Below are 26,148 nucleotides of genomic sequence, written 5' to 3'. Positions count from 1 at the left end.
AATTGCCTATTTAAAAAAATGGTAATTTTCTTCACAGAAAATTAGCAGAATCCAGAGTTTCAAAAATATATTATTTATAGTATTCAAGACGCAAACTAAAATTACTCAACATAAAAAGAGAAAAGAAAATGTCACCCATTCTCAAGGGAAAACATAATTAAAAATCTAATCCAAGATACCTGTAGTTGGAATCAGCAGCAAGCATTTTTTAAAATAGCTCTTACAACCATGGTCAAAGGGGTAAAACAAAATATTCTCATAATGAATGAAAACGAAGGGAGTCTCAACATGGAAACAGAAAATATTAAAAAGGAACAAATGTAGTACTGGAAGTAAAAAGTACAATCTTTGAAAATAGTTACCTTGGAGGTATTAGGAAACAGTCACTGAACTTGAAAATACATTAATAGAAAATATCCAATTTGAAGTAAAAATGTTTTAAAAATCAACAGAGACTCAGAGAATTGTTAGACAATATCGAAAGTTCTTAATATACCTATTTTTAAAATTGCTGAAGGAGAGAAAGTAGAAATAGGCAGAAGGAATACTTTAAAAAAATAATGGTAGCAAACTATCCACATTTGATGAAATACATAAATTTACAGATTCAGTAAGCTCAGCAAATTCCAAATGGGATGTATATGAAGAAAACCACATCTAGGAAAATCATATTCAAACTGTCAATAATCAAAAATAATAAGAAATTCTTGAAGCCAGTGAAAAATAAAAGACATGACATAAGGAGAAGAGCAAATCGAAAATCACAGAAACCAGAGGACCCTGGAAGCACATCTTTAAAGTACTGAATGAAAATAAAACAAAATAAAATAAAATAAGAGATCAACTTAGAATTCTACATGCAGTAAAAATAGTCTTCAAAGAATGAAGGCAAAATAAAGATTGTTTCATATGAATGAAACTAAGCATATTTGTTGCCAGTAAACCTGCACTATGCAAAGTGTTAAAAGAATTTCTTCAAGCTGAAGAAAAATGATACTAGAGTGAAAATCAGACCTTCCATAAGGAATGAAGAACATTTAAAATGAAAAATATCTGTTAATATAAGATTATTTATCTTCTTAATTTCTTTAAAATGCATGAGAATGTTTAATGCAAAATTATAATATTTTCTTATGGGTTTTTACTCTATGTAGATATAATACCTTTGACAACTATAAAATTAAAGATGACAAAGAATGTATTAAGTTGAAGTAGAAAAATTTTTTACAGTTTATGAGCAGTATTAAAATATCAATTCTAAATAGACCACTAAAATAAAGGACATGGCAGCAGTTTTACCCTAGAGAACCACTAAAAATACAAAAAGTATAGTTAAAAAGCCAATAGCTAAATTAAAATGAAATTCTAAAATATATCCAAATAATTCAAAAGAAGTCAAAAGGGATAGGAAACTTCAAAGAAAATAAAATTATAGACTTGACACCAAAAATAAAAAATCACAAAAGGAAAAAGTGACAAATTGGAATTCATCACAATTAAGTACTTTTGCAAGGTGAAAGATTCTGTTAAAAGGATGAAAACATAAGCTACAGGCTGGGAGAAAATATTTTCAAACCACACATCCAACTTAAAAACTAGTATCTAGCACATATTAAAATCTCTCAAAACTCTATAGTAATAAAACAATCCAGTTAGGAAACAAGCAAAAGACATGAAAAGACATTTTACTGAAGAAGATACACAGGTGGAAATAAGCACATGGAAAGATGTTTAACATTATGAGCCATTAGGAAAATAAAAACTCAAACCACAATGATATTTTAGGACACATCCAACGGCATGGCTCAAATGAAAAATAGTAACACCACCAAATACTGGTGGATGCAGAAGAAATGGATCACTCATACACTGCTGATGGAAACGTAAAATGGTACAGCCACTCTGGAAAACAGTTTGGCAGTTTCTTATATCACATAGCACAGCAACTGCAATTCCTAGTCATTTATCCAGAGAAATTAAGAACTTACATTCTCACACACACACACACACACACACACACACACAAAACCTATACACAAAGCCAAAATCTTAACCCAGGTGTCCTTTAACAAGTGAGCAATCTAAGATATATCCATACCATGAAATATGGTTCAGCAAAGAGAAAGAAGAAAGAAAGAAAGAAAGAAAGAAAGAAAGAAAGAAAGAAAGAAAGAAAGAGAAAAGGAAAAGAAAACGAAAAAAAAGGAAGGAAGGAAAAGAAAGGGAAGGGAAGGGAAGGGAAGGGAAGGGAAGGGAAGGGAAGGAAAGGAAAGGAAAGGAAAGGAAAGGAAAGGAAAGGAAAGGAAAGGAAGAAAGAACAAACTCTTGGCATATACAACAATCTGGATCAATTTCCAGAGAATTTTAGCAAGTGAATAAAGCAATCCCAAAGGATTACTTACCGTCTGATTCCATTTACAGAACATTCTTAAAATAACAACATTATAGAAATGGAGAACATATTAGTAGTTGCCAGGGGAAAAAGAAAGAGTGGGGTGTGAGAGAAATGAGTGTTAAAAATGTCTTTCCAAAAGTGAGGAAAAATAAAGATGTTCTCAGACAAGCAAAGACTGTGGGAATTTATTTCTAGCAGATCTACTCTTTAAGAATTATCTAAAGAGGTTCTTACAGCAGAGGGTGTGAACAGAGCTCCCAATGGCCAAATCTGTAATAATTTATACAAGAAAATGTTACTATGGGATTATAATCCAAAGAAGAAAATAAATTTCCATGAAGATACACTTAATTAACAAATTATGGAATAAGTAAATAAATAGGAAAGAAGTGGTATCTCCTCCTTACAGAAGAATTTTAATGAATAAATGTAGAAGGGATGAAGGAAATATAAAATCACTATTAGAACAGTATAGTAATAATTACTATAGGTGAGAGCCACCGATGAATGCTAAAATTAGTGGGCAAAAGTTTCAGAAGAAATAGGATATTTGCATAGCCTCAAAATACCTCTCTCCAAAATATTTATTAATGTCAAAGGGAAAAATGGTAACTTTTCAATAAAGAAAACTGGCAGACAGCAGCTTAGCCAAGTGATCAAGATTTAACTTCACCAGTGAAGTTATGCAGATATCTTTTATAAGTCTAAAATTATTTCAAAATAACAAGTTTTTTTAAAAAAAGGAGAGGAGAAGGCAAAAGCTATGAACAGGTAATTTACAGAACATGTTTGCCAAATACACATGAACATATGTTTAGCACCCCTAATAATCAGAGAAATGCAAATTTTAAAAGTATGAGGTATCATTTTAGATCTACCAGACTGGCAAAAAGTTAAAGAGAATGAAAGCAGCTACTAATTGTGAGAATGCTGAAGTGAGATTCCCCAAAAATGCTCTCTTTCATTAGAAATGTGAAAAGCAACCTTTAACAGATCAACTTTGCTCTTTTATAAGTGAAAATCCACATACTCTTTCACACATCAGTACCTCTCCTTGGAATTTATCTGAAAAAAATTGAAGCAATGGTCACCTACCCAAAAGATATTCAAAGCAGACTTGGTCCAGGTGGACAACTGAAATCACAATGAATCCCTCAGAAATAAACTAATAAAAGAATGAATTGGCTCTATAACAAGAAAGTAGGAGAAATTTCTAGAGTATTTTTTTATAAAAAAAACATGGCTTCATTCATTCATTCACTCCTGCCTGCCTGCCCTCTACCAGGACCTTGTCCACAAGGTAGTTATCATGGGTTTTCTGGAATGGAGAGAAGGGTTGATGCAAATGAAAGGGCATGCAGAAGAGAAAGAGGGAAGTAAAATAACAAAAGACTGAATTTTTAAAAAGATATCCCTAAATCCCCAAATACATCATGCCTGAAATAATCTCATCTCTGTCAAACAATATATATGTATGGGTATGTATCCAAAGAGGATGCAAAAATGTCAATGTATGGCTATTGGGATCATCTCAGGATGGAAGGATTTTAAGTAAGTTTTTAGGCTCTTTTATAAACTTCTGTGTATTATTAAGATTATTCCAAAGAGCATATGCTAATTATACAAATAAAGACCACAATAAAGTTGTTTTCACAGTGAGGGGGAAAAAATGTACTAGTGGAAGAGAGTGAATTTCAGACGTGGTTGATTCTTAGCTATACAGTTACACTTCCAGCCTTTCAAATCTAGAAATAGGGCACATTTTTCTGATAGGACAATGATACATGAAGCTGTGATTTCCAGTGGAAAAATACTAAAACCAGTGTTAGACTCCTTGTTTGTTTGTTTTCACCTACAAGGATGTACTTAGTTTTTAATGCCCATTGTGCCTAGAAGGAAAAGTAATTCCAGATTCTTCTAAACCTTTAGGTGATAAAGATCATCATGTTCATGGAGAAATCAGTTGCTAAGTAAATATGTAAATATAATAAATAAAAACAAAAAATCTTTGACAAATCAGCAGCTTATTCAAAATTTTTTTTATTTTACTCATGAATTCATTTATTCATTCACTCAATCAACATATTTTATCACTAACTCTGTACCAAGCACTGAACTAGTCCCCAAGAAAAAAAGGGCAAAAAATAAAAAGTCATGCATAAAGAAGGTGTAGTTAACTTATCTTGAGTGGAGTGAGAGAAAAAGGAAGAGAGAATAGCAGGGGGGTGGGGGATTGGGATAGGCCGGTGATGGGTATTAAGAAGGGCACGTATTGCATGGTGTACTGGGTGTTATACGCAAGTAATGAATCATGGAACATTGCATCAAAAACTAGGGATGTACTGTATGATGACTAACATAATAAAAGATTATTATTTAAAAAAAAAAAAAGAAAAGAAAAGAAACAGTTCCAAAGGGAGGTGATGTTTGACCCTGATCTTGAAGTCTCAAAATGAGTTTGCTAGACAAAGAAATGAGAAAGAAGTATTCCAGGGAAAGGGAACAACACATGCAAAGGCAGAGTTTGGCAAAACATGATACTTTGGGAAAATATGAGTGGCTCAATATGGCAAAAGTAAAGATGATAAAAGTAAAGTGATAGAATATGAAGCCAGAAAGCAGACGGGCTGGATCGTAAAGAGACTCATGTATGCCAACCTAGGGAGTCTGAGCTTTATCTTGTGAGAGTCAAAGAACTACTAAAGGATTTTTTTAGCAGAGTGGCACAATAATACGTGCATTTTAGGGAAACCACACTAAAATTGTTGAAGGTGGATTTGAAATTGGCAAAGCTGGAGAAAGGGAGAACAGTTAGCAAGGTATTATATTAATTCTGACAAGAAAATAAGGGAGGGGTGGATCAAGCAGTAGATGGAGGATCCAGCTGTCTGACAAGGGGAAAGAGGGTTATGAGAGTCTAAAATTGATATGATTTCATGAGCAATTAGCTGGAAGAGGTGGAAAAGAGAGTGAAAATGGAAAGAAAATCTCTACCATAGATGACCAAAGAGAAAGAGATGACCAATACGAAAGAAATAGTTTTGAGAAAGAAGAGTTCAGAGGGGCCATAATGAGTCAAAGGAGCCTGCCACACCCTCATCTGAACATGCAGCACCCATTAGAAATACTAGTTCTAAGTGGAGTCTCTTTGTAGAAACCAAATCAGCCATTGCTTCCTAGAAAGCACTGACACATAATTCAAATCAAGAAGGAGAAATATGAGGAGATTGTCAGGTAAGGGGAAATGAGGAATGGTCATGGAAAGACAATTTAAGAGGAGGAGAAGGACTGGGACAGAGAGCAGGGAAAGGCAATGTACATGAGTGACAAATGAAGCAATTAAACTTTTCACTAGCCTCTCCCTCAACCATCAGGTAGTTAAGTGTTCAGAGTGCTCCGTTCTTTGGAGGCAGAATGAGTTATTTTCCTTCTTTAATTGGAATCTGATTTTCTCTTGAATTCCGTATTTCAGACTAACGGGGTTTTTCAGGAGGGTGCAATAAATCTGGGATGGCTGTTTTCATGCTACATGAGTCACTTCTTTAATAATCCAAATCCCCCTCCTGTTCCTCCTCTATCTCCACCACACCTCAGTCACCTAGTCCCAGGCAGAGCCTAGCTCTTAAGCCCTTGAAGTTGCCCATAAAGGCTTCCTTAGCAAACAATGGTGCTACAGACTGAATGGTAATATCCTCTCAAAATTTGTATGTAGAAGCAATGACCCAAAATGTGATCATATTTGGAGATGGAGCCTTTGGGAGTTAATTAGTGTTGGATGAGGTCATAAAGGTAGGGCTTCATGATGGGATTGGTGCCCTTATAAGAAGAGACATAGAGTTTGCTCTCCCTCTACTTGCATGTGCACAAAACAAAGCCATATTGGCACGCAGTGAGATGGCAGCCACCTACAAGTCAAGAGAATAGGACCCAGGAGGAAACTTACCTTGTTAGCACCTTGATTCTGGAGTTCCCAGCCTCCAGAACTATGGGAAATAAATTTCTATTGTTCACACCACCAGTCTATGGTATTTTGTTAAGCAGCCCAAACAGATCGAGACAAAAGGGCACCACAGATGCCAAGAACGCCACACAGAGGATCTGTGTACCAATCTGATACATGCTCATGATCACCATCACATACAATAGGAAAATTCAGTTGCCTTAATCAGATGTTTTATCCTGTTCTCCTGCTTGCGTTGAACCTTTCCTGAGCTAGGGTGCTCTCAGGGAGACGAGGAGACATGCCAATATATAGAGATCTTGTCAGGAAACCAATATATAGGTAGACTAGCCTTCTAAAGGGAATGATGGAACAAGGCTCATAACACAAACTTTGTGGGAATAGAGAGAATGGGAGCCAGATTCCCAGTCCTTAGCCACCTCTGGGTGTTGTCAACTACCATCTAGACTTCCCAAAAAGCCTCTAAGGCATCCATAACACTTAGGTAGGTAGGTCACCACCAAATGGTGTGTGATAAAATTTCAAACATAAGGTAGAGGATTTCTCCAAATTAAACAAGTCCCACCTGCTAGATCCAATGTGCCTTGTCAACTTGTGGTATGTCCATAGTCATGTAGGGAATGCTGTGTTGCCAATGAGCAAACCCAAAAGGGATAAAGAATATGAAGATACAGCTCATGGGACCCTTAAACTTATCTATTTATTTATTCTTGATACTTTATTCCATAAAGAATTGTCCTCTATGCAATGCATGCTCTTGAAATGTGGGCTACAGTTTGATTTTTGCTTTCTTCCAGGCAGTGAAAGGGAAACATTTGTTGGGTGACATAAGTCACCATGACATGGACCTTATTTTCCTTTCACATTGTGTTTAAATACAAAGAGCCACATTATTGTCAGCAGTCAAATACAGGCATGGAAACATGAGAAAAGGTAGGTGTGGGTGTGCACAGCAATGAGCTGGTCATAGTTATATGAAAAAAAGACGTTTAAAGCTATTGAGTCTGAATAATCATTTGTGCCAATCATGAATCCAAGTACCAATGTCAGATATAACGATAGATCTATCCCCCAAAAAACCCTCTGATCACAGAAGAGGTTAGTCACATGACAACAATGTGGAAAGAACATGTGAACATCCACCTGAATACTCACATACCCTCAACAGCATCATCCTCAAACACAAAGACTAGGACAAATGCATCAAAAATATGTCACAGGATTTAGAAAGAATCCCATGATCCTCTCAAGTCTGGAGTAGAGAAAAATATGAGCTGAAATATTAGTCACAGTATAATCTGTCAATGCCAGCCATCTGATATCAGTGACATGCTCTGCATTAATTAAATCTTTAGTGTACAATATTAAATCTAAAATGTTGATTTCCCCCATTTGTCTTTTAATTTCATACATTTTATCATTTCACAGCAGGAGTCTACTTAGGTTATACTTCTATAATTAAACCAAAACAAAGATAAACTAATTACCTTTCACAACAGAAGTCAAAGCAGAAACTAATTCATTAATAAATTTTTATCTTCCTCAATTCATTAATTTACTGAAAGCTGTCCCCCTGATAGACAGTTTCATCTTTAGCTACAACATTTTATAAGCACCAGACTAACATTAAACAGGATAATGTACTATTGAATCAAACTTTTCTAAAAGTAACTCAAATTGTTCAGCAACTTGAATGTATCTTTTAAAAGTAAATTTGGTGGAGAAGCTTGAATCTATTCCGTATCTTTGTTAAGTAGCATTTTTATCACTTAAGGCAATCTACACATCCAAATACAGCAGGGGCCTCTCTTTGTTTATTTTCAAAAGCAAAGTGTCCTATCACATTGGTGGTTGGATCTCCTTTGAAGGGTAGTCTGTACGTTCACCATCTATTATATGGTTACTGTCATCTCCACTCTTTCAGGAAATGTATTTCTTTTTAGGGACAAGAGAAAAGTAAATCTCCTTAGTTGAGTCAAAATTCTTTGAAAGAGAGAGGAGACTCTTGCAAAATAAAAGTCCTCCAGGCTACTTTTAAGACTTTCATCTCTCTTAGCGCTTGCTTTATTTTTACCATAAGTTTTCAGGTTAGAAAGAAATATGTCCAACTAAAAAATAAATCCCAGCACAGACCACAAACAATTTACCTGAAATCCCAGTCTGTAGGCACTAGAGCAAAAGTTAATGAAATACACTGTCAGCAATCTAAGCTAAATGAAAGAAAATTATTCATTACACAGGCTGTCAACTCTCAGGTCTTGGTAGCAAAAGCGAATAATGGAAATAAATATCGATGGTTATGTAAGAAAGAGGAAAGAAAGGCCTGGGGAGGGGTGACAGGGTACCAAGAGTGGGAAAATACTAGTAGTTAGCCTTAACATATGCTTAATAAATGCTATGCACTTCCTAAATAGTTTACATCTGTTATTTAATTCTTATAACAAGTATATGAGATGTTCTCTAATATTATTTCCTTTTGACACATGAGTAAACTGGGATTTAGAGAGGTTAAGTAGCTTGATTAGGTGGCAAATAAATCATGGAGTCTGAATTCAAATGCTGCTAACCATTATCACTGTGACTGCTAACCATTATACATAGAGTATAAGTTAACTTGATCCTGATTTTCAAACCATACTCATCTGAGGAATTTGGGTATGGTGAGAGAGAGAGAGAAGAAAGGAAAGACCTAGAAAACTATTCAAACAGTCAAAGAACTGCTCCCTGTATTCTACTCAGGGGCCAAATGTCCTGGAAAGAGCAAGAGATAGGAACTGGCAGTGCTGTTCCCTTCCTCACAGTAGGCGCAGCTCTTGTTATCATTCCAATGTTCAAAATTTTAATTTTTGATACATAATAGTCCCCAAAATTAAGCCAACTATTTTATCAGGTTCTCAAATAAACAGATAAAGCCATCAGTCCAAACCCAAGAAAATCTTGCTGTGTTGAAGTAATAAGAGAAGGCATGTAGGTCTCCAATGTGGTATCTTCCTATGAAATTTCCAAAGCAACTTTAACCCTCATCACACATCCACCTGGAGAATATAGCCTCCCAGTAAGAGGCAGCTCCTCTCTGCTTCCACGTTCTATACACTCTTCTATCTTAGAAGCCACAGGCTCAACTCAGATGTTGTCTTAGTTTGAGTTCCCCCAGAAAACAGACCCTGAGAATAGAATACTAGTGAATGTTGTTGTTTGGGAGGTAATCCCAGAAAACATGAAGCGAGGGGTAGGAAAACAAGGCTGGTAAGAGAAGGAGGCTGATGAATGGTGACTTTTCAAGTAAGTTCCCACTATTCCTCCTAAAAGGCCACTTACACACTAACACATTTATTGGTTACTGCATGGAGGGTCCCCTTAATTCCCTAATACTGCCAATGTCCCATGCCCATCCTTCACAGACAGTATCAGGCAGAAATGCAGATGTTGGTAGTTCAAAGTCCAAAAAGCTTACACCACAATGCTAAGACCAGAGAGGCACAGACAGTGCTACTCCAAGTGACTTCTTTTTTTTCTAATTATGTATAATATAGGCCTTGTATTGATAATGACTTTAAGAAATCCAGACTTAGAGAATTATTATTCAATCAAATTAAGTTAAAAATAAATAATTTCCCTTCATAAGGATGGGAAAATTCCCAAAATCATTGTTTTCTTCTAATAATGTTGAATGTCTAAAATTTTTTTTTATATTTGGTTACAGTGTGTCTATTTATAAAGACAGGTGGATGGAGAGATTTCCATAGGAGAGAAATGATTTAAAAAAAAATTATGCCAAGACAATCACAGCCTGAGAGACAAAAACAGATTAAGAAGCAAGAGGTTAGAGAGACCTAGCCATACACAGAAAATAATACATTTCCTCTCCAATTTTTATATTTTTCTTCTATCTTGTTCTGTTTTGTAATTTCCAATGTGTCTGTTCATTATGCTTATGTTTTCCTTTACATCCTTGAACCTATTTGCTGTATTTATAATAGATACTTTAAGTTCCTAGTCTGCTGATTCTGTATCTTTCATTTCTGGGTATATTTCTATTGACCTCATTTTCTTGATTTTGGATCATATTTTCCCATTTCTTTGCTAAAGTGGTAATGTTATCTTGGACGGCATACATTGTGAATTTTACATTATTAAGTGCTGGATTTTTTTTTTCCTTTAAAATACGTTGGACTTTGTTCTAGCATACATGCAACTAAGTTATTTGAGGATGATTTTGATAGTTTTATGGCTTGCTTTTAAGCGCTATATTGCAGATCCAAAATTGTAATCACCTATATAATGCCTCTCACATTAAACGCTTTAGAAGAACAACTCTGGCTTATAGAATTAAGGGAAGTGAGAGGAACATCAGGGAGAGAGTCCAAAAGTTTGTGTAATACACATAATAAGAGACAATGACAATTTAGAATGGTGGTAGGGATACAGAGATACTGTACACAAACTGAGGATAGGAGAGATGACTCAACGATTTCATAAACCACAAGCCACCTACTTCCCTTTAAGACTCTTTTCCTTACCGTTAAATTTGTAAAGTAGAACTTTAGAAAAATCTGAAGCTAGAGAATTTCAGTTCTCAACATGAGCCCACTTGCTCCATCTTAGCTTCATATGAGACTTCCCAACCAGGTTGCTTGCTCCATACATAGAACGTGCTCTTCCTTTCTTGCACCAAGAATATAAATTATATTTTTTTTCATGGAAAAGTTTATAGGGAAAATTGGTTATACCACACATCTCCATTGTGGCCTGTGTAACATCTTTCCAAACCTCAGAGAAAAACATGTCCTTGTTTTAGTAGGATGTTCTGGCTATGTCAGGCATCTGCAAAGACTCTAGCTGACCTTGCAGAAGAGCAAGCATCACCTGTTTGGAGAACAGTCCATGTACAAGGACTTAAATCATGATCTGATAAGCCCAGGCATAAACTTTCTTTGTACATTCTGTTTGCATTAGGGATTAATTTTCTTCTACTATACAGCACTGGCAACAGTATTTGAAGTCCAGATTTAGGGCAACTACAAAAAGTATTTACAATTGATTCACCAACTTTTCTTTTCCTGTTCAAATCATAAGGCAGAAGGTAAGCCAGCCACTTGCCCTTCTTGCCTCATATGATTTTATCCCTATAAACAAATTTCACCCCTATCCATTGACCCTCATGCTCAAGACCATCATGAGTAGAAGTGACCAAAAAACATTTCCTGGGGACCAAAAAGCTTGATTCAAAAGTAGGTAATCTTAAAAAATGAGAGGGGAGTAGGTTATTTCAGTGATAACCCCAGAATTCTGTGGATAATTACAAAGCCACAATGAAGGGTTTAGTACATAGAGAGTTCTAAACCAAAACTGGTTTATACCTAAGGCTGAGGACTCAGGGCCTCTGCAGGGGTCCCACATACGCCTATGCAGTTTTACTGGATAAGAAGTCAAAGCTGAGGGGCGCCTGGGTGGCACAGTGGTTAGGCGTCTGCCTTCGGCTCAGGGCGTGATCCCGGCGTTATGGGATCGAGCCCCACGTCAGGCTCTTCCGCTATGAGCCTGCCTCTTCCTCTCCCACTCCCCCTGCTTGTGTTCCCTCTCTCGCTGGCTGTCTCTATCTCTGTCAACTAAATAAATAAAATCTTAAAAAAAAAAAAAAAAAAAGAAGTCAAAGCTGAGGGGGCAATAGAGCCTGAAAACTAGCTTCACTCCCCTCAACTGTTCTTGAACCCACGGGGCTAAGTCAGCCTAGAAGGACAGCCTTTTCCTAATTTGCAAAATGGAATCACGAGGCTCAGGATCCAATTTCTAACCAAATTTCAAATTTGCTAAAGTAGAAGAAAGGCTTTTTTGATTAAAAGACAAAAAATAAAACATTTTAATTCCTTAAACAGAAAGGACACTTATTAAAGAAAGCAGGGATATTTCATGAAAACTAAGAGCAAGATAATGATTAGATCTCAGGAAAGCAAATCCAGCAAGATGCTCCTTTCTGTCTTTCAGTTGCTTATTTTTATATATCACCTGATTCTGCTCTCTCACTGCAGAGCGTCTTGCTGCACATGACCAATCATGACTGCTGAAAGCTCCCCAGATTTATACCTTACAGCTTCAGTACCAGAGGAAGACTGGCCTAGTATTCTATTTCCAAGGCCAAATTCCTGGGCAAGAGACTTTTGGTCCAGGCAGGGCCAGATAGCCATGGTATTCACCCTTCAACCAATCAAACATGACCAAAATGGCAGGATCTTATGGGGGGGGGGAAAACCCTATTTAGAAGGCATATATATGAAATGACTGGCTGGAGGTATATAGAAAGAAAGTCTTCTGGAAGAAAAGAAATATCTTTTTCCAAAGGAAAGTAAACTGACAGATACAGGTGCCTACTAAAATTATATATAAAGAAAGGCCCCACATCACTTACATTGAATTGTATGTGCCTCTTGAAAAAGCAAAGTCCAAAAAGGAAAAAAATAAAGTGTCATCTCATAAACATTCAGACAAAAAGATCAACAATTTTGTTCCCATTGGCCTATATCTCAAACTCAATGGAACACCTCTCTTCCTACATTGAACCTTGCTTAATTCCTACTCATTCCAAAAGGCTTACTCCAAGAAGCCTTTCCCAAGTATCATACACTTCAGTGATCTATTTCTAGCCTCTACTGATATCTTGATTCATATGTTATATCCCTTAGTCAGATCCTGCTCTTATTTGTTAATTATTACATGCATACAGCTCATCTTCTCTTCTGGATTTTAAGCCTTTAAATACTTTTGTAACAATATGGTTCACAAAGCTAACAATTAAAGATGACCTTTATTCTATCCCACACAACGTGTAGCACAATGTTGGGTTGGCTGTAGCCTTAGTAATCATGTTTGGATACAGACCCTAGGAAGATGGAATTTAGCATTACTTACGCAAAGCATACCAACAGCACCACAGCAAGCAGATCAATGGAGGGATGGTTACTGATTTTTCCTGAGATGTGCACTGAATACTATGCTAAGAAAAAAATCTCAAGCCACCAAAGAATATGTGAAGATCTCAGGTATTTGTAAAATATGTGACAGCACCTACTGCCCAATAAAAAAAGTCATACTAATAATGAGCAAGGAGTGAGGACACATTTACCTCCACCTTTGTTTTCCTCTGTTTTAAGAAATCCCAAAGAAAAAGGAAGTTCAGAAGATTTACAGAAAGGAACATTGCCTCTACAAAGCAATGGAAGCTTGTAATTCAACCCAGATTTGCAAATCTGAGATTTCCCAACTAAGGTGTAGAAAGCAGTAAGCAGGGCTCATGAATTTGCATTTACTGAATGGCCAACATTTTGACTTTGTGGAAAGTAAAAATTATGAGGCATATTTAAAAGGCACAAAAACTAAAATCTGATTAAATGGTAAAGGAAAAGATTCCACAGAGAGCATCTTGTTTAGTAAACTCATTATGAAAATTTTATATTAGCCTATTTATTGTTAAGTTGTAAACAATGCTCCCAGACTGGCTGAAACAGGCTTTTCTGGGGGGGGGGGGAGGCAAATTACCCCTTTCATATTCGTTTAAATTATTGTGTCTTAAATACAATTCCCCACAACATTTCTCACATTTGTGCAGTACTTTAGAATTTAGCAGCAACACATTATCATGTAACTTTTATATGGCCCTTCACCCCTTTCACGGGTTAAAAAAAAATGAGACTTATAATGTTTTCCTAACTTGCTAAAGGGAGATGCAATCTGAACAAATTCTAAGTCAAACACAGCTAAATAAATATAACTTTACTTTAATTTTGTATTTCTTAGACATATATGCTCATACAGCAAACATAACAAAGGCGAAAAGGAAAAAAAAAAAAAAGAAAAACACTTGTCAGTTTTAAATTCCCCAAACTCTTTTTTATTTAATTCCATATAGTCAACATACAGTGTATATTAGATTAAGGCATACAGTATTGTGTTTAAAATTTTACTTTTATTCCAGTTATCATACAGTGTAATATTAGTTTCTTTTGTACAATACAGTGACTCCACACTTCCATACAACACCCGGTGCTCAACACATAAGTGCACTCCTTAATCCCATCACCTATTTAACCTATCCCCCCACCCATGTAAGGTACACAATATTGTGATGCAACAATTCTACACATTACTCAGTGTGCATCATATTAAGGGTATTCTTAATTCCCTTCACCAATTTCACCCATCCCCTCACCCACCTCCCTTCTGGAACCATCATTTTGTTCTCTATATTCAAGAGTATGTTTCTTGGTTCATCTCTTTTTTTCTTTGTCTTTTTCTTGAATTCCACATCTAGGGAAATCATATGGTATTTGTCTTTCTCTATTTCACTTAACATTCTACTCTGTAGATTCATCAATGTCATTACAAACAGCAAGAGTTCATTATTTTTTATGGCTGAATAATATTCCATTTATACACATACACATATATATATGTATATACATATATACATATCCATTCATCTATTGATAGAAACTTAGGCTGCTTCTACAATATGGCTATTGTATATCATGCTGTTATAATTGTAGGAGTGCATGTATCCCTTTGAATTAGTGTTTTCATATTCTTTGGACAAATAATCAGTAGTGCGATTACTGGATCAGAACGAACCTCCATACTGTCTTCAGTAGTGGCTACACCAGTTTATATTCCTATCAACAGTGCACAACAGTTCATTTTTCTCCACATCCTCGCCAACATTTGTTGTTCCTTGAGGTTTTTATTTTAGCCATTCTGATAGGTATGAGGTGTTATCTCATTGTGGTTTTGACTTGCATTTCCCTGACAATGAGTGATGCTGAGCATCCTTTCATGTGTCTGTTGGCCATCTGAATGTCTTCTTTGGAGAAATGTCTGTTCATGTCTTCTGCCTACTTTAATTAGATTATTTGGGGGGGGTGGTATTGAGTTGCATAAGTTCCTAATATATTTTGGATACTAACCCTTTATTGAATATGTCATTTACAAATACCTTCTCCTATTCAGTAGGATATGTATTAGTTTTGTTGAGTATTTCCTCTGCTGTGCAGAGGCTTTTTATTTTGATGTAGTCTCAACAGTTTATTTTTGCTTTTGTCTCCCTTGCCTCAGGAAAACATCTAGAAAAATATTGCTATGGCCAATGTTAGAGATATTACTGCCTATGCTCTCTTCTAAGATTCTTAGGGCTTCAGGCCTCTCATTTTGGCTCTTAATCCATTTTAGAATTTAGGTTATTTTTGTGTATGGTGTAAGAAAGTGGTCCAGTTTAAATATTTTGCACAAAACTGTCCAGTTTTCTCAACACTATTTGTTGAAGAGGCTTTTTCCCATCACATATTCTTGCTTCCTTTATTGAAGATTAATGACCATATAATTGTGGGTTTATTTCTAGACTCTCTTTTCTGTTCTATTGACCTGTGACTATTTTGGTGTCAATACCATATTGTTTTGATTGCTACAGCTTTGTAGTATATCTTGAAATCTTGAAATACTTCAGCTTTGTTCTTCTTTTTCAACATTGCTTTAGCTATTCAGGGTCTTTTGTGGTTCCATACAAATTTTAGGATTATTTGTTCTAGTCCTGTGAAAAATGCTGTTGGTATTTTTATAGAAATTATATTAAATCTGTAGCCTGCTTTGGGTAGCATGGACACTTTAACAATATTTGTTCTTCCAATCCATAAGCATGAAATACCTTTCCATTTGTTTGTGTCATCTTCAATTTCTTTCATCACTGTTTTACAGTTTTCAGAGTACAGGTCTTTCATCTCTTTGGTTAAGTCTATTCCTAAATGTTTTATTATCTTCGGTGCAATTGTAAATGGGACTGTTTTTCCTAATTTCTCTTTCTGCTATTTCATTATTAGTGTAGAGAAATGAAACAGATTTCTTTACATTGATTTTATATCCTGTGACCTTACTGAATTCATTTTTCATTTCTAGTAGGTGTTTGTTTTGGTGGGGGGGGGGGGTTAAGGTTTTGGTGGGGGTTTTTTGTGTTCTTTTGGTGGAATCCTTAGTATTTTCTATATATAGTATCATGTCATCTGCAAGTAGTGAGGGTTTTACTCCTTCCTTACCTCCTTACCAATTCAGATTCCTTTTATTTCTTTTCTTGTCTGACTGTTGTGGCTAGGACTTCCAGTACTATGTTGAATAAAGGTGGTAAAAGTGGACATCCTTGTCTTATTCCTGATCTTAATGGAAAAGCTGTCAGTTTTCACCATTGAGTATAATGTTAGCTGTGGGTTTTTCATGTAAGGCCTTTATTATGTTGAGATATGCTCCCTCTAAACCTACTTTGTTGAGGATTTTAATCATGAATGGATTGTTGTACTTTGTCAGGTGCTCTTTCTACATCCATTGAAATGATCATATGGTTTTTATCCTTTCTCTTGTTGATGTGATGTATCGCATTGATTGATTTGTGAATACTGAACCACCCTTGTATCCTAGGAATAAATCCCACTTCATTGTGGTAAATGATTTTTTTTACTGTATTGTTGGATGCTGTTTACTAATACATTGTTGAGAGTTTTTGTATCTATGCTTATCAGAGTTCTAGCTTTTCGTAGTATCTTTTCTTCTTTTTATTTAAATTCAATTAGCCAAGGTATAGTACATTAGTTTTTGATATAATGTTCAATGATTCATTAGTTGTGTATATCTTTATCTGATTTTGGTATCAAGGCTAATCCTGGCCTCATAAAATTAATTTGGAAGTTTTCCTTCCTCTTCTATTCTCTGGAATAGTTTGAGAATAGTAGATATTAACTCTTCTTTTAATGTTTGGTAGAATTCACCTGTGAAACTGTCTAGTCTTGGTCTTTGGCTAGGTTTTTATTATTATTATTACTGATTCAATTTCATTGTTGGTAATCAGTCTGTCCAAATTTTCTATTTCTTCTTGATTCAGATTTGGGAGGTTATAGATTTCTGGAAATGTATCCATTTCTTCTAGGTTGTCCAACTTGTTGGCATAAAATTTTTCATAATATTTCCTCATAATCCTATGTATTTCTGTGATGTTGGTTATTTCTCTTCTTTCATTCATGATTTTGAGTCCTTTTTTATGAGTTTGCCTAAATGTTTATCAATTTTGTTGATCTTGTCAAAGACCACCTCTTGGTTTCACTGATCTATTATTTTTAGTTTCTATATCATTTCATTCTGCTCTGATCTTTATTTCCTTCCTTCTGGTTTGGGGTTTTGTTTGTTCTTTCTCTAGCTCCTTCATGTGTAAGTTTAGGTTATTTATTTGAGATTTTTCTTACTTCTTGAGGTAGGCATGTATTGTTATAAACTTCCCTCTTTTAACAGCTTTAGCTACATCTCAAACACTTTGGACTGTTGTGTTTTCACTTTCATTTGCCTCCATGTGTTTTTTATTTTCTCTCTGGTTTCTTGGTTGACCTATTCATTGTTTAGTAGCACACTGCTTAACCCACGTCTTTGTGTTCTTTTCAGACTTTTTTCTTATAGTTGATTTCTAGTTTTCTAGAATTGTGGTGGGAAAAGATGCACAGTATGATTTTGATCTCTTTGAATTTATTGAGACTTGTTTTGTGGCCTAATATGTGATCTACTCTGGAGAATGTTCTGTGTGCACTTGAAAAGAATGTGTATTCTGCTGTTTTAGGATAGAATGTTCTGAATATAACTGTTAGATCTGTCTAGTCCAATGTGTCATTCGAAGCCACTGTATTCTATTACACTGATTGCCTCCTTCGTTGTTATTAACTGCTTTATGTATATGGGTGCTCCCACATTGAGTGCATAAGTATTTACAACTGTTATATCTTCTTGTGCATTGCTCCATTTATGATTATATAGTGCCCTTCTTTGTCTCATTACAGTCTGTTTTAAAGTCTACTTTGTCCAGTATAAGTATTGGTACCCCAGCTTCCTTTTCACTTTCCACTCTTTTCTCAAGTATCTTTATGACCATTACTTTAAATTCTCTATCAGACATATTACTTCTATCCATTTATCTGAGCTCTCTTGCTGTGATTTTGTCCTGTTCTTTCATTTGGGACATATTCCTCTGTCTTCTTAAAAAACTCCTATGGCAGGGCTGGAACAGGCAAGTCTGCAGGAAAGTGGGTCAGGGTGCACACTGCCAACAAGATCAGCCCTTGCCCACTACAGGAAGGTATATGTAGCCAGCCTCACAGACCTGGTTGAAGGAGGAGATCCACAGAAAAGTATAAGGGTGGGGTGTGCAGTGTTAGCAAGGTTTGCTCAGGTGTGCTATGGGAGGGTACCTGTAGCTGAGATCTGGCTGGAAGGGCCATGTCTTCAGGAGAACAGGAGGATGGGCAGGCTGTTAGCAGGGAGGGCAGGGGAGGTCAGTGGCACCTGCCAGCTCCTTTGGTCCTTGAGAAGTCTCCTAGAGATCCCTGCCTCTCCAGCATACTGAGATTAGTAAATAAATCTCATTTCCATATACCCCAGCATTTTCGAACTGCTGATTCTATGCTGTACCTTCAAGGGGCTATTTGTCATGCTGTCTCTTTAAGGATGAGGACTGTTTCCTATCAACCTCCGTCCTTTCCACTGACTTTTAAAGTGCCAGGTGTCAAGCCCCAGAGGTTGTAAGAACTCATGAAATTAGGCCCCTCTGGTTTCCAAAGCCAAATGTTATGCGGATTCATCTTCCCTGTGCAAGTTCCCTATGCCCAAGAAACTTGGTGTGAAGGTCTGTTTCTCTCCCTTCTCCATACCTGCCATGTACCTCCCTCCCATGAACAGTCCAGCAGGCCACTTAGGTCCCAAACATGTCTCCACCCTTCCTATCTTCTTCAATATGTCTTCTTCTCTACACTTGGCCATGGAGAGTCTGTTCTGCCAGTCTTTGGGCTGTTTTCTGGGTTATTTACACTAATGTGGGCATTATCTAGTTGTATCTGTGGAACTAGGTGAGGTTAGGATCTTCCTACTCTGCCATCTTCCCTGGAAGTCTCCTAATACTAAACTCTTAAAGACAATATTTATTAAGGATTTTGAGGGAATAGGTCAGGATTTGAGGGAATAGGTCAGGAAAAGGAGGAAGTCCATCCCTGTTAATTTTGCCTGAGCTCAACTGCAGTGTATTATTTCCTTGTTTTACTCTTCCCATTTGAAAGGAATTATGTGTACATAAATACATTTTTTCACTTAAGTCATATAATGATTTTTTCCAAGTCTGTCTAGTAAGAGCAGATAATTGACAACAAATTGATTTTTTGAAGTCCCACCCCAAATTTTCTCTCCTTCCTATCTCCTTCAACTACTACTGCAGAGAGATGTTTTTAGAGGAAATCAGATTCACTGTTTGCATAAACCAGTGTATTTAGCTGGTGGCTCTGCAGGTCCAATTAACTCTTCTAACAATATGGGTGAAATGAGGTTATGTTTATGTTTGTAGCCAATTAGAATTGTTTTGATTGAACACTCCCAGTTTTACCTTATTTAAAGTTAAGAAAACACAGTACTGAAATGTATTTCATGGGATGAAAGAGGATGCCTGGGGGAAAAAAGGAAGAAAAATATCTAGGTCATGATATGAAATGTATGACCTCTCATATGTGTAAAGCATAAAGAGAAAGCTTATTTGCACAAATTAAAAAACACTGTGCATAACACACTTTGAAGACACCTGTGTTATGACTATCAATATTATTACTGCATTATGAAAAAATAATATTGATGTCACACAAAATGGTAGAAGTTGAAGAAACACAGATCTGACAACCAGTAGTCCTCCCATCCCAATGTCAGTTCCACCACTAGTGAATCACGGCCTCTCTGAACTTACTATTTCTTGTCTGGAAAGTGGAAACAATAGTTATTTAGAATACAAAGTGATGTAAGATACAATTGCTGCTCTCAAACAATTTACAACACATTTGGCAAAAAGAAGTAATTCACATAAAAGATAAAAATAACCATTCACTAAGTACTTTTCCAAAAACAATATCATCAACTTGTTGATCTCCATAAAAACCCAAAGAGGTAGGTATTCTTATTATTATTTCTATTTTACACACAATAAAACTGAGGCCTACAGTGATTCAGAAACATTACAAGAACTCTCTGTTGGTTAAGTAACGGAGCCAAGCTGCAAACCCAGCCAGCTTCAGAGCATATACACTTAACTACCATATGGTATAATGACAAAAAATAATGTACATTTAAGGAAAGGAAAGGCAGGATAATTAATTGGGATAATTATATACCAAGCGTAGCTAAGAATTCGGGTGACAAAAGAACGTTCCACAACATAAGAAGATGGTGTGCCAAATCTTAAAGGATGAGGAGTATTTGGACACACAGAAGAATACAGATGGCAGCAGAGTGAGGACATTCAGCATGAAGGTGGTAGTAGGTATGGGGGCAGGAGGGAAGGACCCAAGTTAACTGCAATGACAGATAAGCCTAGACAGGTCAATCATGAAGAACTTTTTCCAAGCTCCCTAGACAGCTCTGTTCACCTGACCCTCTTATAAGTTAGTCTCCACAGCTAAACTTTGCTGCTTCCATAAAGCAGCATCTGAAAAGCAAGCAAAGACTCGGATGGTAATCACTCTGAAGATGCCTATCAAGGCCCCAATTGGCCTTCAGGAAGCCTTTGACCTAATTAGACAAAATTGCCCTCCCCAGATGAGCACACAGTTTGGGGAGTGGGGTGTGCCTTTGCATGATGAAGAAAAGGCGAGTCTTGAGTGGATACAGCCCCATGGTAGGCTTGGCTGGTTCAGCACAGGCTGAACTCAGTCCCAAGCACATTCTCATGAGCAGGAGCATGCCAACCGCTCAAAATTGTACATATGAGCCCCAAGGCAATACACAGCCACATTCTCTGGAATCATCCTTCAAATTTGCAAAGGTTTGTATAATTTTACATAATTACAAAGACTATACTTAAAGGTGGCAATAATCCCTTTTATATAGACTTTGGGGAAAAAAGTTGTAAATGTTTGAAAAACAATCACATAATATGTGATATGTCAAAATCTAGTGATTGTACCTATGTAATCAATATTTTTTTTACTTCAGGAAATTATACACAAATATGTTTACTCCGTTACAGTTTACATCGGAATAAAATTAAAATCAGTATGGTAATTTGGGGCACATCATTAGTAGATTATAAGGCAGAGATTCAAATATTTACATTTTATGGTCCTGATTCCAGGGGGGAAATATTTACATTAGGAATCTTTTAAGTACAAAATTCTACATAGAATTTGATAGTCAGCTATATATCTTTTTTTTTTTGATAGCCAGCTATGTATCTTAATGTATTTATTACTATAGGATTCAAATGAGTACAAAGGAACTTTTTTGAATGATGTATGTGTCCTAAAACTGAATTGTGGTAATTGCTATGAAATCATATAAACTTTGAATCCACTGAACTGTAAAAGTACTCTTTTTTATGGCATGTAAGTTATGTATTACTAAAGCTGTTTTTTAAAAAAGACTGAAACTAGTGACTTTTGGTAGATGTATTACAAATTATTTTCATTTATTTCTTATATTTCCAAGATTGCCCCCCTTTTTTTTTTTACAATGGCGTGTACTACCTACATAATAAAGAATAATTTCGATGCAATTCAGTTTAATGTGTACATTTACCCAGCACACTTAATGTGCTTAGCATTGTGATGGAATCTAGAGTTGTAAGAAATAAAGATAACACTTTGTCCCTTCCTTAAACTTACAATTGAGTAAGAGTATAAAAAAGGTAAACAACTACTTATTTAGAGCAGAATGAAATTACCTTTCGATCAAGTTGTAAATAAGAGGTGTTGGTAAGCTGAATAAAAGAAACAATCAATGACTGGCCAACGGGAAGGGGTAAAGAAAAGAGTGGTTAGTAGGAAAGTATCAGTGAGTCACTTGGAGAGTAATACACATGACCACATCCTTGGTTGGAATGAATGAATGAACATTTGCTTGGAAGCAAAGTTTAGTAGCAGAAGAGGGCATTCCCAATATTTAACACTTATATTTATATCTGCTAGAATAAATAACCTTCAAGAGACAGGAAGATTTTATAGAGAATGGCAGAAAGGGGGAGAGTTAACAGGAAAGAGAGTTAACCATTTTGTACCTCATCATTGAAAAAGAAAATAAAAAACAAAAACAGAAGAGTCCGGTTCAAAATATAGCTGTTTCTCTAACCAGGGTGAATGGGGCAAAGGTAGTTACCTCCCCACATTGCAGGATTAAAGACCCCCCTTTCTGAAAGCAGTTACCGTTCTGGAAAAAAAGATAATGGAGCTAAACCAAGCATTCCCAGATGATTCTTTACAAATTTACCAAGCAGACATATTATTCTACTTCTCTTGGGCTGGGGTCAGTTAAAAGGTAGAGAAAAGCCAGGAGCTATACCAAATGGGTTCTTTGCAGAGAAGAGATCACCAGCAATTCTTCATCCTTACAAGTGATGCGTAAGACTCATCTGTAAAGCTTGTTAAAAATGTGGACTCCCAATCCGAATACATGGATATTCTACCTCAACAGATTCCAAGAGAAACTTATGATCTGTATTTAAAACACGAATGCACCTCCCCCCACCCCAATATGTAGAACTCTATTACAGTAAGTCTGTAAACCACACTATTAAGACACTACACCACCTTAGAGGTTTGCACACGGAGAACTAACAAAATAATGAATGTTGAGACATTAAACCTTAGTATTATTTGCTCCTACCAGTATTATTACTATCAATCACTAAATTAAGATTCTAGTTGCATACTAGTTCCAAGAGTAATAATATATTAACAGAAAAAAATGTTCTTTTGATTTGATCCAAAGAAAAATCTAAGGAAGATAACTGAATATACCAGATACTTAAGAACTAATGGTTTCTCGGTGACTGAAAAACCGTTTCTTTTTTTTTTTTTTAAAGATTTTATTTATTTATTTGACAGAGAGAGACAGCCAGCGAGAGAGGGAACACAAGCAGGGGGGGTGGGAGAGGAAGAAGCAGGCTCCTAGTGGAGGAGCCTGATGTGGGGCTCGATCCCAGAATGCCGGGATCACGCCCTGAGCCTAAGGCAGACGCTTAACGACTGCGCCACCCAGGCACCCCTGAAAAACCACTTCTCAAGTGATTCCCAAAACTGTCTTTGTCAGGAGACAAGAAATCACTGTCACATCAGAGATGACATATGAAGCCTTACAATCCCAGGTCTTATCCCAAGTTTCTTAAATAAATAACACTTTGCCTCTCCCCAGGTTTGTGAGCTACAGGTAGACAAACGTTGCCCTTCCCTACTCATGGAAGACATTCAGTCTAAAGAGGGTGGGCGGATGTAGTTTTCAGGAAGGGCCACACGCTTTGATAGCTTCCTATATTTCTTTTTGCAGAGACTTCAATGGGAATCTTTCCTTGGCAGCTGAGTGTTTAAAATGTCATCATCTGACTGTTTTGATTAGTTGTGTTACCACATTTTGGATGAACCAGTTAGGGAAGGGCTTCCATCTCGTTTTAAGAGTGACCTTTCAGCCGGTGATGGGTATTAAGGAGGGCACATATTGCATGGTGCACTGGGTGTTATACGCAAATAATGAATCATGGAACATTGCATCAAAAACTGGGGATGTACTGTATGGTGACTAATATAACAAAATAAAAATTATTAAAAATAATAATAAATAAAAAAATGCAAAATAGTACAGCCCAAAAAAAAAAAAAGAGTGACCTTTCATCCTCAGAGAAATTAGCCTGCCCTAAATGCAAGGCCTTGACATCACTAGTCAGTTCAGGCACTACATGCTACTTTATTAAAGTGGTAAACTATGGAGGTGTTCTTTAATTTTATCATTTATAATAAGCTATTTTAGGGGGGAAAATGGGCCATCTCTTGGCAGAGCTCAGCCAGGTTATGCTGAGTCAGGGTTTCTGAGTTCATCTGTGGTCAGACTCACCCTTGCTCACCCAGGTTTCCGTGAAATGCAATCACAATCGCCTATGCTCAGCCTGACTCACTGAGGGGGAAGCACCCCTACAAATCTTGTCTAGACTTTGATGACTGCATTTAATCTCAGAGCCCAGGAGGAAACTAAAGCAGAGAAGGATCATGAGATGCTGCCTAAAAGATGGGCGTTATCTGGATGTCCTGCACAAAGACTTTTTCATAACAATCTTAGTTTAAAAACGGCAGGCTTTGTAATTGGCAAATGGAAGATGCCATTTATTTCCTCACTATCTAGTGCTGCTTTGGCCAGGTGCACAGGAGGTGTGAATATAGGAATGTAGAGATGTCAGCCAAGTCAATTATATTTTTTATTTTTATCAAATTTTCCCAAGCAAACTGATTGCCAGAAAAGACCAGTGCCCATATAGTTACATTTCCCTCCTCTAACAGGGCCAGTTGCTTTAGAATTTATGTCAGGCATATGGTTTTGCCCATTATCATTAGAAAAATTTAGGGATCTAGAGTTCAGAAGAAAAACACTGAAACTTCTTTCCCTTAGAAACTAACCTGAAGCTGAAGGGGAAAAAAATAAATAAAAAACAAAACATCATGTAATGTGGCTGAGTACTGGAATACAATGAAGGTCCAGGCAGAGAACAATATTTGAGAAGTAGGCTTGAGTCTGAAAAACTCAAGAGATGAATTTCCTGGGGTAGCTTAGGTGAGGAGACCAATCTTGGACATATATCACAACTGGACAAACAGCCACCGTATGCAGAAAGTGCTGGGTCTTTGCTGCTGACAAGTATACTGCAAGGCAGAAATTTATAGGCTCATATATTTACACATAAAAGGTTTGAATTCTATCTTGGACATTTAATAGTTATGCTAGCTTTGGCAAGTTATTTTACTTTCTTAAACTTTATTCCATCATCCATAAAATAAGGATAATACCACAAGTGGGAGTTAACATAAAAGTTAACACAAAAGGGGAGCTTAGCATAATGCCTGACATGTAACACATCTTCAATAAACATTAGCTATTAACAGCTACAAATAGGAAAAAAATATCAAGACTGGGTACAATCAGGTGGCACTCAAGGATGTATAGAGAAATTAGCAACTTAAGAGATTCCCTGGCCAAGAAAAGCATCTGAGATTTGATTGCAACCCAAACAAGGTTAGTGCAGGGATCTTCAGCCAAAGAGAACAGATGAGAAACCGGGTCTGAACCAGGAAGTGGCACTAGGTCCTGGAGTTATTTCAAAGCTGACTCATGGTCACTCTCAAAGGTCAGCCTAAAAAAAATTTTTTTTGAAGCAGGGAGGGGCAAAGGGGGAGAGAGAGAGAATCTTAAGCAGCCTCCATGCCCAGCACGGAGCCTGATGCGGGGCTCAATCTCACAACCCTGAGATCATAACCCTCAGATCATGATCTGAGCCAAAAATCAAAAGTGGGATGCTTAACCAATGGAGCCACCCAGGTGCCCCAGCCTAAAATTCTTAAAGGAGTAGTAGTCAAGTGCACACCAGAGAATGCAAATGATCAAACAAATGTTCTCTTTAATTTTTCAAAAACATAGCAGCCACTCTATAATGCCTTTCTCCTCACCGTAAGAATTACTTTGTCAAAGTTTATCACTGTAATGGGATAATGGTGTTTTGAGTCTATTGGGGCCCATCTGTTCCCAGTATGGAAACACCTTCTCCAGAGTCCCTGCGGAGTATGATTTAACTTATGATCCCAATCAATCCCTCCTCTTCTCCAACCAGTTTCAGCTGATTGGACCATGAATAGATACCTGACTAGCATCAGTCCATTAGCATCACTCAGACTGAGCACTGACTTTAAAAAAGGAATAAAGTTAATAAGACTCCTTGCATTTG

The sequence above is a fragment of the Ursus arctos genome, unplaced genomic scaffold (genome assembly GCF_023065955.2).
Source record: "Ursus arctos isolate Adak ecotype North America unplaced genomic scaffold, UrsArc2.0 scaffold_7, whole genome shotgun sequence".
In the NCBI taxonomy this organism is placed as follows: Eukaryota; Metazoa; Chordata; class Mammalia; order Carnivora; family Ursidae; genus Ursus; species Ursus arctos.
Note: the sequence above shows the minus strand (reverse complement) of the source record.